At 40.7% G+C, this 12,895-nt stretch overlaps 1 long non-coding RNA gene, 1 other non-coding gene and 1 pseudogene across 2 annotated transcripts; 1 reads left to right on the plus strand and 2 right to left on the minus strand.

Moving 5' to 3' along the window:
* Window positions 1-2,681: 2,681 nt before the first annotated feature.
* Window positions 2,682-4,666, minus strand: LOC120099215 (uncharacterized). Its single transcript, XR_005498275.2, has 2 exons — window positions 4,533-4,666; window positions 2,682-3,580 (listed from the first exon to the last, which is right to left on the minus strand). It is a non-coding gene; the product is annotated as an uncharacterized LOC120099215 (long non-coding RNA).
* A 791-nt stretch (window positions 4,667-5,457) lies between these two features.
* On the plus strand, window positions 5,458-9,924 carry LOC134484190 (zinc finger protein 54-like; annotated as a pseudogene).
* Trnar-ccu1 (transfer RNA arginine (anticodon CCU) 1) lies at window positions 6,020-6,092 on the minus strand. Its single transcript has one exon. It is a non-coding gene; the product is annotated as a tRNA-Arg (tRNA).
* Window positions 9,925-12,895: the final 2,971 nt, after the last annotated feature.

The raw sequence follows: 12,895 nt of genomic DNA on the forward strand, positions 1-12,895 counted from the left end.
TTTTTATAAGTGATAGTTACATTTTCAGTATGTAGTATTACTATAATCCTTGCTACTGTCACATAAAGCCACAATTCTTTGCCTAAAAGTCAATCATAAATTCTCCCTTCTACACCTACCCCTTTGTATTTAATGGTGTGGCACTGTACCTCGAGTTTAAAACTTATACCTGAACCTGTTAGAATCGAGTTATATAAGGCCAAATACAGACAGAATTATTCAGCATCTGTATTTTAGCATGATCTTTAGAAAAAATATTAAGAACACATGTCGATATCAAGAAATGTCTGAGATATGTATACTGTGATCCGTTGGGACATAAAAATACCATCTATAACAGATAGATGACTGTGTCCAGACCTTAAATGTGTGTCCTGTTTCATGTGTAACTGTTTGTAAAACTGTTGTGTTGTCCTGTTTTCACAGAGTTAGAACATTCATTCTAGAATGTAACCACATTGGAAATCATGCTTTTATTTATTTTTTAATTTTTCTATGCTTTTGATGATAATTGTCTTTAATTAGATGCACCCTGTTTCCTTATATCTAAATAAAATTCATTCTACCCTGTAGCACGTAGTCAAACTGCAATTTTTATTTCAGGGTCTGTTGACATTCTGGGATGTTTTTGTGTGCTTCTCCCAGGAGTAGTGGAAATGCCTGGGCTGGGCTCAAAGGACTTTTTACATAGATGTGATGTTGGAGAATTACAGCAATGTCTCTTGGTAAAGACATTTTTCTTATACAATTCCTAACTCATTCATTGTAAGTACTGACTTTATAGGTTGAAACCTCACTATTAAGCTGTCATGGAGATAAAAACAGAAGACTAGGCAAAGTTTAGTAATGAAAAATTTTTTTTCAAGAGGTTCACCTGTTCATTCTAGCAGAAGACAGCCAGAAGGTGCTACTACTTTGATCACATATATGGTGGAGAGACTGGGGACAGAGAGAAGCATAGTGGTTTGTGTTCTATGAAGATGTACTGGAACTGAAAACTCAAGCACAGTGAAAAATAGCCACATATGAGAGTCCTGTGCTACCCTCTGAGGCCATGGTGATGTCCAGACCATGTCACCACTGCCTAGGGCCATGTCTTGGTCCTTGGGTCTACTGGCACCATGGTCTGTGTAGATGTCTCTGTCCCATGTTGCCCAAAAGGCCATGGGGGTATCTGTGGTCTAGGCTGTTGCCTGAGGTCATGTTGATGTGTGAGGGTTATGCTGAGGTGATTCTGCCTCTCACCAGCCACCACATGGTGGTACGAGGTGTGATTTGGGATGGGAGAGCTGGCCTATCCCCTCATCTAGGCAGCATGAGAGAGCTGGCCCTGATTGCACGGCTGTAGGAGAGCTAGTAGACAACCCAGCTCAGCTTCCATCTGGGACCAGTTCTAGGACTTGTATTTAGCCACCACAACGTCTACCCTATCTATGCCCTGCTGGGTTACGTGAAGGTGCCTCTCCTTCTGAACCAAAGCAACAGGATCTTCGTGATTTATGGCAAGAGCAGGATATCCAAGAAGGGTCTTCCCGAGGGTCCAGTATTGGTGGTGTAAAAGAGGCCAGAAGCCTAGAACCAGACCAATAACTCATTGGAACAAACATTTGCAAGGAAAGCTGTTTGGTCAAAAGAGTGTACAGTGCAATATACCACAGTTTCCAGTGCTACTGTGACAAAGATATGATGGAGGAGTGAACTAGGACATGCACAGCAGCACTGGTGCAGGAACATGGTTGCAGGTGTGAGAAAAGGCTGCAGCTGATATAATACCAGGTTCTTGCCTTGAGGGATGGCAAATTTTTTTCTTAATTTTAATTTTTTATTTTCTTTTGTGGGGAAGGTTACAAAGGTGGCAGGCAGATATGGAAGGACCAGGAAATGTGTGGAATTTGGGATGCATGATGTGAAGTTTACGAAGAATAAGCAAGGAAAAACAAAATTTTCATAGTATTTAGGTTTTTCTTTTCATTTTCCATTTAGAGTTGTCATAAACTATTGATTTTGATTCAAGGTTGCATTCAGAAATTCAGTCACACATATTCTTTCCAACCATATCCTCAAGCTCCGTAACCATCATTGCAATTGACATTGTTTCAGTTATACAATAAACTTAAGGTATGTAAACTGAAAATTCTCCCAGAATATGCTAGAGATGCTGACTGGAAATAATAATTGGGAATTCATTCCTAGATTCTTCTACTTTGTTCTTATCATGTATTGAGCACAGTACTGTCTTAGACATCTGTACTGTTTCTAAGAATTCTATCATAGATTGTGGGTTGCCTCACAGAATTATTGCCTCACTGGATTATTGTATGCTGTAGGCCTGATCATCTGTCTGGAGCAAATGACATTGCTGTGGAAGGTGGAGAAAATGTAGTAACCGAAACCAGGGAGTGCAAGTGAATATGTAGTAATTGAAACCAGGGAGAGCAGGACAATAGTGAAGGATTCGAGTGAAAGAGAAAGCAAAAGACTGAAATTGCTTTTGCTGTATTCAATTCTCCTTGCAAGGATTCCTGATCATTGCACTTACTACAGTCTCTTGTCCTCACTATGCATCCTGCCTGCTGTAACTCTTAGAAGGTATTGTGATTAATTAAACCTACATTATGGGATCTTAATACTAGTACAACCTGTCATTTTACTTGACAATGCTGGGATCAGATTGGAATAACTTTATTTTTTTTTCCCAGTTGAACTGAACTTTTATTAAGTTTATTTGTGAGATGCATGACAAGAGGTCTTTCCATCATTAGTAAGAATTAAAAGGTCATTTTCACAGTCACTTTGGCACACGCTAATGTCTCATGGAAAGAAAGAAAACAACAACAACAACAACAGAAAAGCAACGACGACGACGACAACGGAACCTACGTGATACGTCATTAAGTACATACAAAACACTAATAAAATATCCCTGATAAACCAAAGTGCATACAGACAGGAGGCAAATGCCCAGGACCGTGTCGCGCCCCGTGACTGCGACCACAGAGATCACTCACATTGCCTCGTCAAAGTTGGAAGTTAACAGTCGTGAGAGGATTAATTTGCAGTTACACACCAATTATTTACATAACAGTAATTAGTGCCAAGGGGAGTAGGAGGAGACTTGGCCGCATGGCCCAGCGGGAACTTGAATTATTAACAGATGAAGGTGGCTGGGGGGGCCAGGTGGGGCTGGTGGGACCAGTCAGTTGGGAGTGCTACATTGGTCACGGCTAAGGACCCAGGTGTGTCACCCTCTGGGTGTAAGGCCGCGCTGTGGGAGCCCCTTGTGGGAGTCTCCACAAAACAGTCGGCGCCAACTGGCCAGATGGGCATTGGAGGAGGACCCCTTTTGTCAGAGATAGACAGAGTTGCCTGCTAAGTCCCTTCACACAGAGACGGCTCAGGGAGGGAGCAGGGCCACATGGATTTAGAAACCTTACCCTTGGCAAAAGGTGGGCAAAATGGGCAGGGTCCCCCTAGATCTTCAGTGCCTGTCTCCTACTCGGATCACATCCCCCATCTAAGGCTGGAGTGCGCAGCCAGTTCTGTTAGCTTTCAACTTTAAGGCATCTTCTACATAGTGTTTCTAAGCAAAAAAAAGCAATAAAAATTGAGGTATTCTGTAGTTGTTCACACTGGTAGGTGAGGCACGTCCATATCTGTCAATCAGTCAATCATCAACCAATCAATCACACTTCCAATCCTCTGAACGGGTCATATGCACAGGACAATAAAAAGGCCATTGGGGCAAATGGACAGAGAATGGAAGTGATAGAGTCCAGGATGTCCCATCTCAGGGACACGCCTCCCTGCCTCCTCCTCCGTATGATTGGACCCCCGAGAAGACAGGGGGGATATGGGGGCCAAGGGCCGTGTAAGTTGGGTGCAAAGGCCGGACAGAAGCAGGCCATGGTTTCACAAGTTGGAAAGGACACACTCAGCAAATGGCAACAGCAGCAGAGACAGCAGCAGCAGCCGGGAAGCCCCTGACACTGCAGGAAACTTAGGGTCTGTCACCCCGGCACAGCACGGGGACTGGGAGAAAAAAACCGCACACCGCACACTGTAGAGACCCCTCTGGTCTCAACTTCAATGGTGGGTGGCGTCTGAAAGGGGATGGGGCTGGCTTCCCCTTGGAGTTGACCCGCAGCTTCAGCCTGGAGGAATGTGGCCCAATGAGGTGGTTGCCATGGCGAGGTGGTCACACTCGCGCAGTGACCTCAGGCCCCTCCGGCACCACAACAGATCTTTGCCCCTTTACAAGCCATCACAAAACCAGGTCCTGGCCTCCCGACAAGAGGCCAGTGTCCCAGACCAGGCCTCCTTGAGGCTGGCCCTCACTTGTGGCCACCAAGTGGTACAAGCTCAGGAGCAGGCCGAGCACACAGGCCCGGAGAAAACAGATTCACCCGAGAGAGCGCTCAGCAGGAGTCAGGGGAGCTTTCCATAGAGAAAGAGGAGGGGAGCCCAAGGCAAGCTCCACAAGGCGCAGGGCACGCACTGGAGGGCAGAGGCAGAGTTATAAACGGGTCGGTTACTTGACGAGATCTTCTGGATGGGCGAATCAGGATCAGGCCGGGACAGCCACTGAACCACGTAGCTCTTCTTGGAGGGATCTGAGCTGTTTCCTGGAAGGAAAAAAGGAGGTTGCAGGCAGCCTGCCGGGACACCAGGAAAACGGAATAACTTTATAAACTATAAGTTTAATGTGAGTTCATGAAATAGGATTATTCTGTAATTGCTTTCCTTACATAGACATCCTTCTTTAAAATAATCTTAAGAGCTGGTGTACAGAATAGTTTTGAGAATAGCCATATATGGAAAGTTAGGAAGCAGAGCAGTATGTACAGCACATATAATGTAGGAAAAGATATAAGCAATAGCTCCTTGTGAAAACCCTGCCTCTAGTGGTATAAAGCCTTGAATATAAAGCATAATATTTGGTTTGTATCCATTCCTCTTGAAGAATCTAATGCTGTTTGGTAGATTAAAAAATTTTGATGTTTTTCATTAAGCCTTCAATCTTGAAAGGAAATAGGCTTCCAAAACAGTAATGTTCATTGCTATATATTAAGAAGTGCAAACATTGTGAGCCTGGATTGGATTAAAATCTTCTTCCATTTCTGAGGAAAAGTATTTAAAATAGGGACGTGTGTTATAAATATAATCACTGTGTGAACTTCATCACAAATCTAACTAATTACACTCCCTTATTTGTTCCATCTTGTGCCAAGTTAGACACTTTCAATAAAGATCAGATATGTATTAGAAATCACTGACCTTGAAGTCTGGCATGCTGTTTTAGTGAGAATCCATACAGTTACAATGAATGAAAAGTGTCAGCTGCTGGGAGTTCTTTTCTAAATAGTTGCAGACTGAATTATCTTAAAAGAGAACTTAGTAATTTGTCATGTGTGTAATCTGGGAACAAGCCCCATTAATCTGAATTGTACTTACTTCTGTATGCAATACTATCAACATGTGAAAACTGAAAAAGAGTCTTGTCAATGTAATGAGCTTGGCACAACGCTTCAAGATCCCTTCAACTGTGCACCTTATAAAACAAGTGACATGGGGTTGGGGATTTGGCTCAGTGGTAGAGCGCTTACCTAGGAAGCGCAAGGTCCTGGGTTCGGTCCCCAGCCCCGGAAAAAAGAAAAAAAAATAAATAAAACAAGTGACACTACAGAAACATCTAATAATTATACATGCTTTAATGACAGGGATGTCTCTATTGACTCGTCAAATCTAGATGAACATAAAAGCATGCACACTGGAGAAGAATGTTCCGTTTCTGTGCATTGAATGAAATCTTTATATTTGTGTTACAAAATTTGTCAAGATCAAAAATGCTACCCTGAAAAGAAGGAGCAGAGACAGGAAGAATATGATGATGATTTCAGTTCTACATAAAGTTTCTTTTTTTTTTTTTTTTTGGAGCTGGGGACCGAACCCAGGGCCTTGCGCTTGCTAGGCAAGCGCTCTAACGCTGAGCTAAATCCCCAACCCCAAAAGCAGACTCTTCTACCCCAGGTGGGACTCGAACCCACAATCCCTGGCTTAGGAGGCCAGTGCCTTATCCATTAGGCCACTGGGGCCCACCTACATAAAGTTTCATGCAACAAATAATATACACTAGAGAGAAACCATATCAGTGTGGGCACTGTAGGAAATACTTCAGTACCGCCTCAAGCCTCAGTATACATCAGAGAATTCATACTGGAGAGAAACCCTGCAAGAGCAATGTTTATGACAAATCCTTTAACAAGTGCATAAATCTTAAAACACATCAAAGACTTAATACTGGAGAGACACTTTTCAAATGCACAGAATGTGCAAAGAGTCATCAGTTGTCAGGACTTAAGAGCCATCAGAAAAGGCATACTGGAGAGAAGCCTTACAAATGTAAGGACTGTGACAGATCCTTTGCCCACTGTACTTCATTAAGATGGCATCAGAAAACTCATTCTCCTGAGATATATCATGAATGCAAAGAATGTGATAAGTCCGTTTTTGAATTATCACATCTTAAAAAGGCATCACAGAATCCACATGGGTGGGAAGCCTTACAAATGTGAGGTATGTGATAAACCCTTTACTATAAACTCAACTCTTAAAACTCACCAGAAAATTCATACTTGAGAGAAACCCTACAAATGTAGGGAATGTGACAAATGTTTTAACAAGTGATCACATCTTCAAAGACATCATAGTGTTCATACTGAAGAGAAACCCTACAGATTTAGAGAATGTAACAAACCCTCTACCCAGCTTTATCTTATTAGAACATATGCAGAGTTCATACTGGAGAGAGACCTTACATATGTAAGGAATGTGGCAAGTCTTTTACTAAGTGATCAACTCTTCAATGCATCAGAAAATACATAATGAGAAGAAACCTTGCAAATGTATGGAATGTGATAAATCCTATACGCAGGCTTTAAATCTTCAATCACATCAGAGTTTATACTGGTGAGAGACCTTGCAGATGTATGAAATATGTCAAATCTTTTACTAAGCACTCACTTCTTAGAGAACAGCAGAAAATTATACTGGAGAGATAAGCCTTATAAATGTAGGAAATGTGACAAATCTTTTACTCAGGCCTCAAATCTTTGAACACATCAGAAAGTTCATACTTGTGAGAGGTCTTATAGATGTATGGGATGTGACAAATCTTTTACTAAGCACTAACTCTTAGAGGACATAAAAATTCATATTGGGGAGAAATCTTACAAATAAAAAAAACTGATGGTTCCATTATCTACCTTTCAAACCCTAGAAGATATCAGAAAGTTCATACTGGAGAAAAACATACCATTCTATCCATTGTAACATGTTATACCCATTGTCTGGCATAACCTGCTTACAAATCACAATATGAGTAATAGAAAAAATGAGGATAACTAGCTTGTGAATGCTTATACTAAAGATTTAAATCTTAAAAATGTAAGAAAGTTTATATTAAAATAAAAATCTGTAAATATGACTTTGGGAAAAGCTTTTCATTTTCTTTAATATGTATGAGTGCCTGGCCTGCAAGTATATCATGTATGCCTGGTATAGGTAGACACAGAAAGTGTGCATCAGATCCCCTGAAGTTGGCACTATAGACAGTTATGTATCCCTTTTTATACATTGGAAATTGAACCCCAGTTCTTTGAAAGAGCAACAATTACTCTTTACCATGGAGCCTTCTCTCCCATCCCTGGGAAAAACTGAAAGAAAAACATTTAGCTTATTCAGTATTCAACCATTCATAATAATGCCAGACAAGATGGTATGTGCCTTTAATCATGTATGGAGACATAGCCAAGAAGATCACTGTGAATCCAGGTCCATCCTGGCCTACATTGGAGTTCCAGGACTGCCAGGACTACATAGACTCTGTAGCAACATAAAAATGTAAAAAAAAATATGAGGACTCTAATTCTGCTCTACAACACAAAGTCCATACCTCTGAGAAACCGTGTGACAGTATATTATATATAATAACCATGGCTTGGTGTTCACTGGAAATTACAACCCCTCCCAAAATTATTGTATTTAACAAATGCTTTACAAGGTAGTGCTGAAATTGCAAACATAAAAGAAAATTCATCATCAAAGAAAATGTTGTAATAAGTTCTCATCTTTCATTCACCTTCAAAATATTCATACTAAAGTAAGTCTTTACAAATACCAAAAAGGAGACTAGGTGTAAAGAGACAGATTTTGCATGTTCCGTCATTGATATGCTGACATACAGCTTAGAAATCCTCAAAGGCTTAGGATATAGTGATGTATGCCTTTCATTCTAATGATCTGGACAAAGAGGTTAGGTGCATTCCTTTGAGTTTGATGCTAGCCTTGTGACAAATTCCATGTTAGTCAAGGTTAAACAGGGAAACCCCAGTCTCAAAAAAAGAAAAGGAGAGGATAAAAGAAAAAAAGATAAAGAAAGTTAGAAGAAGAGGAGGAGGGGAAGGAAGGAAAGAAGGAAAAGAAAAGAAGAAAGGAAGAAAGAAAGAAACATTGAAAGGCAATCCGGTAGGCATGCAGGAATTCCTTTTGAGGTACTGATGGGGAAGTATTGCTCTACATTCTAAAATTAAATAAAATAGCTGCCACTGATAGCCATTATAACTTCATGGAGTTAATGCAGACTCTGAAACCCTTCATCAGCCATGATGAAATCGTAATTGCCCTAGTCTTACACAGTTACTTATTCTTAGTACTTTCTCAACAGTATGGGTCTCTGCTTTACCCACCTCCTACGGTAAGAGTAGTTGTCCTTCACAATGCTAGAGAGTGGCACAAACTGAAAGGCTTGGAATTATCACTGTATGAATTTCTCTATGGATCAGGCCTCAAATCCATTCAAAAGAGAGCTCAATTATGCCTATATACAGTAGTGCCAGTATTGCATCAGTGCACACATCTTGGCTAGTACTTTCATACTGTAGGATGCATGGTCCAGGGGTATGTAAGATCATGACATCATTTCACTTCCAGAAGCCTGCAGAAGACCTTGCAGTGTTACAAAAGTTAGTCAGTTGGGAGAGTTTTCTGTTAAGTTCACAATTGCTCTCTGTCTATCTTGTAACCAAACTGTCTTCAGTAAACACCATGTGCATAGGATGGTCATGAAAGAGCTCTAGGAATGGCCTGTCTTGTTTGGGGTGCCTCCATGAGAAGGAATTCCTAAGAAGACACCATATATCCAAACTTTAATTTTTTTTTCAGAGCTGGGGACCAAAGCCAGGGCCTTGCGCTTGCTAGGCAAGCGCTCTACCACTGAGCTAAATCCCCAACCCCCAAACTTTAATTTTTAATGTATAGATGAATAACATATCTTTATAGATGAGTATTACATTTTCATTTTCACATGTGTCAGTTGATGGATATCTGAATTGATTTCATTGCGTAGGTACTGTGAATAAAGATGCAATGAACATGATGGGCAAGTACTCCTAGGTAAAGATGGAGAGTCCTTGGAGGTCACGCCCAGGAGAGGATGTTGTGTATCAGTTTCCTCTGTGATTACAGTCTCCAACTTGGAGGAAGCTCCTTAAAACACAGGATGTTAAAGGAGAGGTAAAGCAACAGGATGCTCTAATGGCAGGTGATACTTTCAATCCTACAGAGAATCACCAGAAGCTTCAGGAAGTCCCAGAAACTGGAAAATTCTCTACTGTGCTTCTGCCTCAAGCATATATAATCAGTAAGGATTCTGACATTGTCAGACAAATGAACTTCCTAGAAGATGCTCAGACCAGCCACGAAGTAATCACCAGTCAAGTAGTCTGCCTGGACCAGAGGAGACAAGATAAGCTGTTTGTTGGAAGTAGTGAGTGGCTTGAAAGACTTCCCTCCTTGGGTGAGCTACCAGCAAGCTGTGCAGTGATCTCCAGGTTTGCAGCTTCATTAGCTATCGCCCTCACCAGGTGATGCAGCTGTCAACATTCAGTCCTTCATTCTTTTATCAGTAGATCCTCCTCCATACTCTTGTAACTCATCCCATTTAAACTCACCGAGAATTAGAGATGTCTCAGCGGTTGAGAGCTCTGCTCTTTCACAGACTCACTTTGAGTTCCCAGCACACTCTTATTTGCACTCGATATGTAACCTCACCGTCAGGCCATCCAATGCCCTCTTCTGGCTTCTGTGAGTACCAGGAACACACACAGCTCAAAGACACTCATGCAGACAAAACACCTCTTTAAAAAACAAAACAAAACAAACCAGGTTTGTTTAACAAGTTGCAGTTTGTTGGTTCAGAATATTAATTTTTCATTGGTTCCTTGTCTGGAATAAGTAGATATGTGTCTTTTTTCCCAGAGGAATAATGACATATGCAGGTCTATAATTGGGTCACCCAGATTTCTTTGATCTCTCTCTCTCTCTCTCTCTCTCTCTCTCTCTCTCTCTCTCTCTCTCTCTCTCTCTCTCTTTCTTTCTTTCTTTCTTGTAGTGGTGAGTTTGGGCTACACCACTTTGGCTCCTATCAAATGACATGTGCCCTCCTGCCCAGGACCTATCTGGATTAGTGAATGGAAAACACACACATGCACACACGCATGCACACCAGTTAATTCTAAAATGCCTTGTACCTCAAAAAGACTGGGCACTCCTAAACCTTTCCCTTCTACCCCAGGCCCAATCAGGGAAGTGGCCAGTGGACACTTACCCAAATTCTTACATGGCTCGTTGGCTATTTCTCTTTCCTGCAGCTCTAGATCTGATCCATCTCCTGCTGCATCATGGTGATCTTCTTTTTTCTTCCCAGCCCTGCATCCTAGCCTGTGCAACTCTAAGGGTCCTGCCCCATAGCCAGCCTTTGACCATTGGCATCTTTATTTGTTGATCAAAAACCAGTTGAGGACAAGGACTTTCAGTGTTTGGATACACAGATTTCAGATTGAATAAAAGCATAAGGACCAATCTCCAAGCCTTTTTTTCTTTTTGTGAATACATATACAATGATTTTCAAAATAGACTTTCTAGTCCTCATTCCCACAGCAGAATTTGAACTCCTTCCCCCACTTAAATGCCAACAGTAGTTACCATTCTATTCATGATGATGGCCACTGTAGCTAGGGCAGAATGGTAGCTTATAATAATCCTTGTCTGCATTTCACTGATAGGTTTAAAAACTTCTTTGTTTGTTTTTTTCTTTGGGTTTGTTGTTGTTGTTCCTTCGTTCGTTTTGTTGTTGTTATTGTTATTCTGCTTTTTTTGTGCTTTTAAATTTTTGAGATAATAGTGTAATCATGACATGCTGCTTTTCTCTTTCCTTTTGCAAATCCTCCCATATATTCTTCCCTGCTCTCTTTTAAATTCGTCTTCTCATTTCATTATTTGCTAATATATATATATTATATGTATACGTATAATGTATGTATAATTGGTATACTTATATAGTCCTAAATACGACCTAATCTATCTATATCATGCTAATTGTATATGTTTCCAAGGCTGTCTACACTTTGTAGGGATTGAGGCCTTGTGGGCTTTTCCCTGTCTATTTTGCCGTGTTCATTTTTGTTGCCCTGGCTCAGCTCTTGTTTGGGCAGTCATGCTTGTGACCTTCTTCTTCTTGTAGGTGATTAGTGCTATTTAAGATCACCCTGGCAGTGGTGCAAATTCCTTGCTATTCACCCCAGTGTTGTGGATTCCTGAATAAAGCACACACACACACACGTGCACACAAACACACAGAGAAAGAGAGAGAGAAAGAGAGAGAGAAAGAGAGAGAGAGAGAGAGAGAGAGAGAGAGAGAGAGAGAGAGAGAGAGCCTTATATTTAATAAGTCTTAATCAGCTTGATGGCTGGGCCACTACCAAACTTCCATGTTGCTAACACCTCTCCTCAGATACTCTTGAGTTACTACCTACTAAAATCTATATTTTATCTTTGTTACCCTAGACCAAATTGCGGGGGGAGCCTCTTTCCTGGCTCTTACATGATTGGTATTCAGTATTCTACAGCTTTTAAGCCTGTATCTTATCCCTTTCCTTGGTCCTCTTGCCCAAAAATCCTACAGTTCCGCCACTGCTTCCCTGCCCAGACACTGTCTGACAGGAACTTTGTTTCTCAATCAGAACCAACTTGGAGTAGGGACCTTTAGCATCTTACATGTGTGATTCTCATGTAAATTTTGGAACCCAATTAATATAATATAGGCATTAAGCAATATAAAACACTTTCCCCATTTCATCCACTAAAAAGGCCTTTTCTTCCAGATATACATTGAAGATAGTTAAAAGCTATGTAAATTATAAGGTATGTTATACACTAACAACATTTGTCAATTTAGGTACATTATTTTAACATCTATCTTAATTTAAGAGTTTGTCATTTTATATCTGAATTATATTTTGATTTTAACTTGTATTATCATCTGAAAAACATTCTTTTAGATCTATGTCATCTTTTTCAATGTTAAACAACTTAAATTTGATTATGAGACTATAACTAGTCTTCAAGCCCATCAGTGATCTGAGAACCAATTAAATACTACCTGAATATATAGGAAGCACAAAAACATAGCTTCCAAAACTTAAACGATTTGTAGAGACAGTTAATTACCTGGACAGTCCACTGTTCCTCAAAATGTTGGAGCATCTGTCTTTAGCCTTCTGGCTCAGAACCATCTGACAGACCTTAAATGAAGTAGGAATTATGAGGACTAGCTTGATTTATCTTGGCATAGCTAAGCTGTCAATTATTCCACACTTTGTGTCCTTTCCTGGACAGTATTTTTTCTGTACATGAATTAGGGTAATTCTTGCACAGTGGCAATCTTGAAACAAGTGGAGTAACTCTTGTTTAATATTGTCGTTGAGCCATGAAGGGGATACTGCCAGGAGTAGACATGTCTGTTAGTCAAAATCTATAACAGACCACACCCGCGGATCCC

Source organism: Rattus norvegicus, chromosome 1 (assembly GCF_036323735.1).
Source record: "Rattus norvegicus strain BN/NHsdMcwi chromosome 1, GRCr8, whole genome shotgun sequence".
Lineage (NCBI taxonomy): Eukaryota > Metazoa > Chordata > Mammalia > Rodentia > Muridae > Rattus > Rattus norvegicus.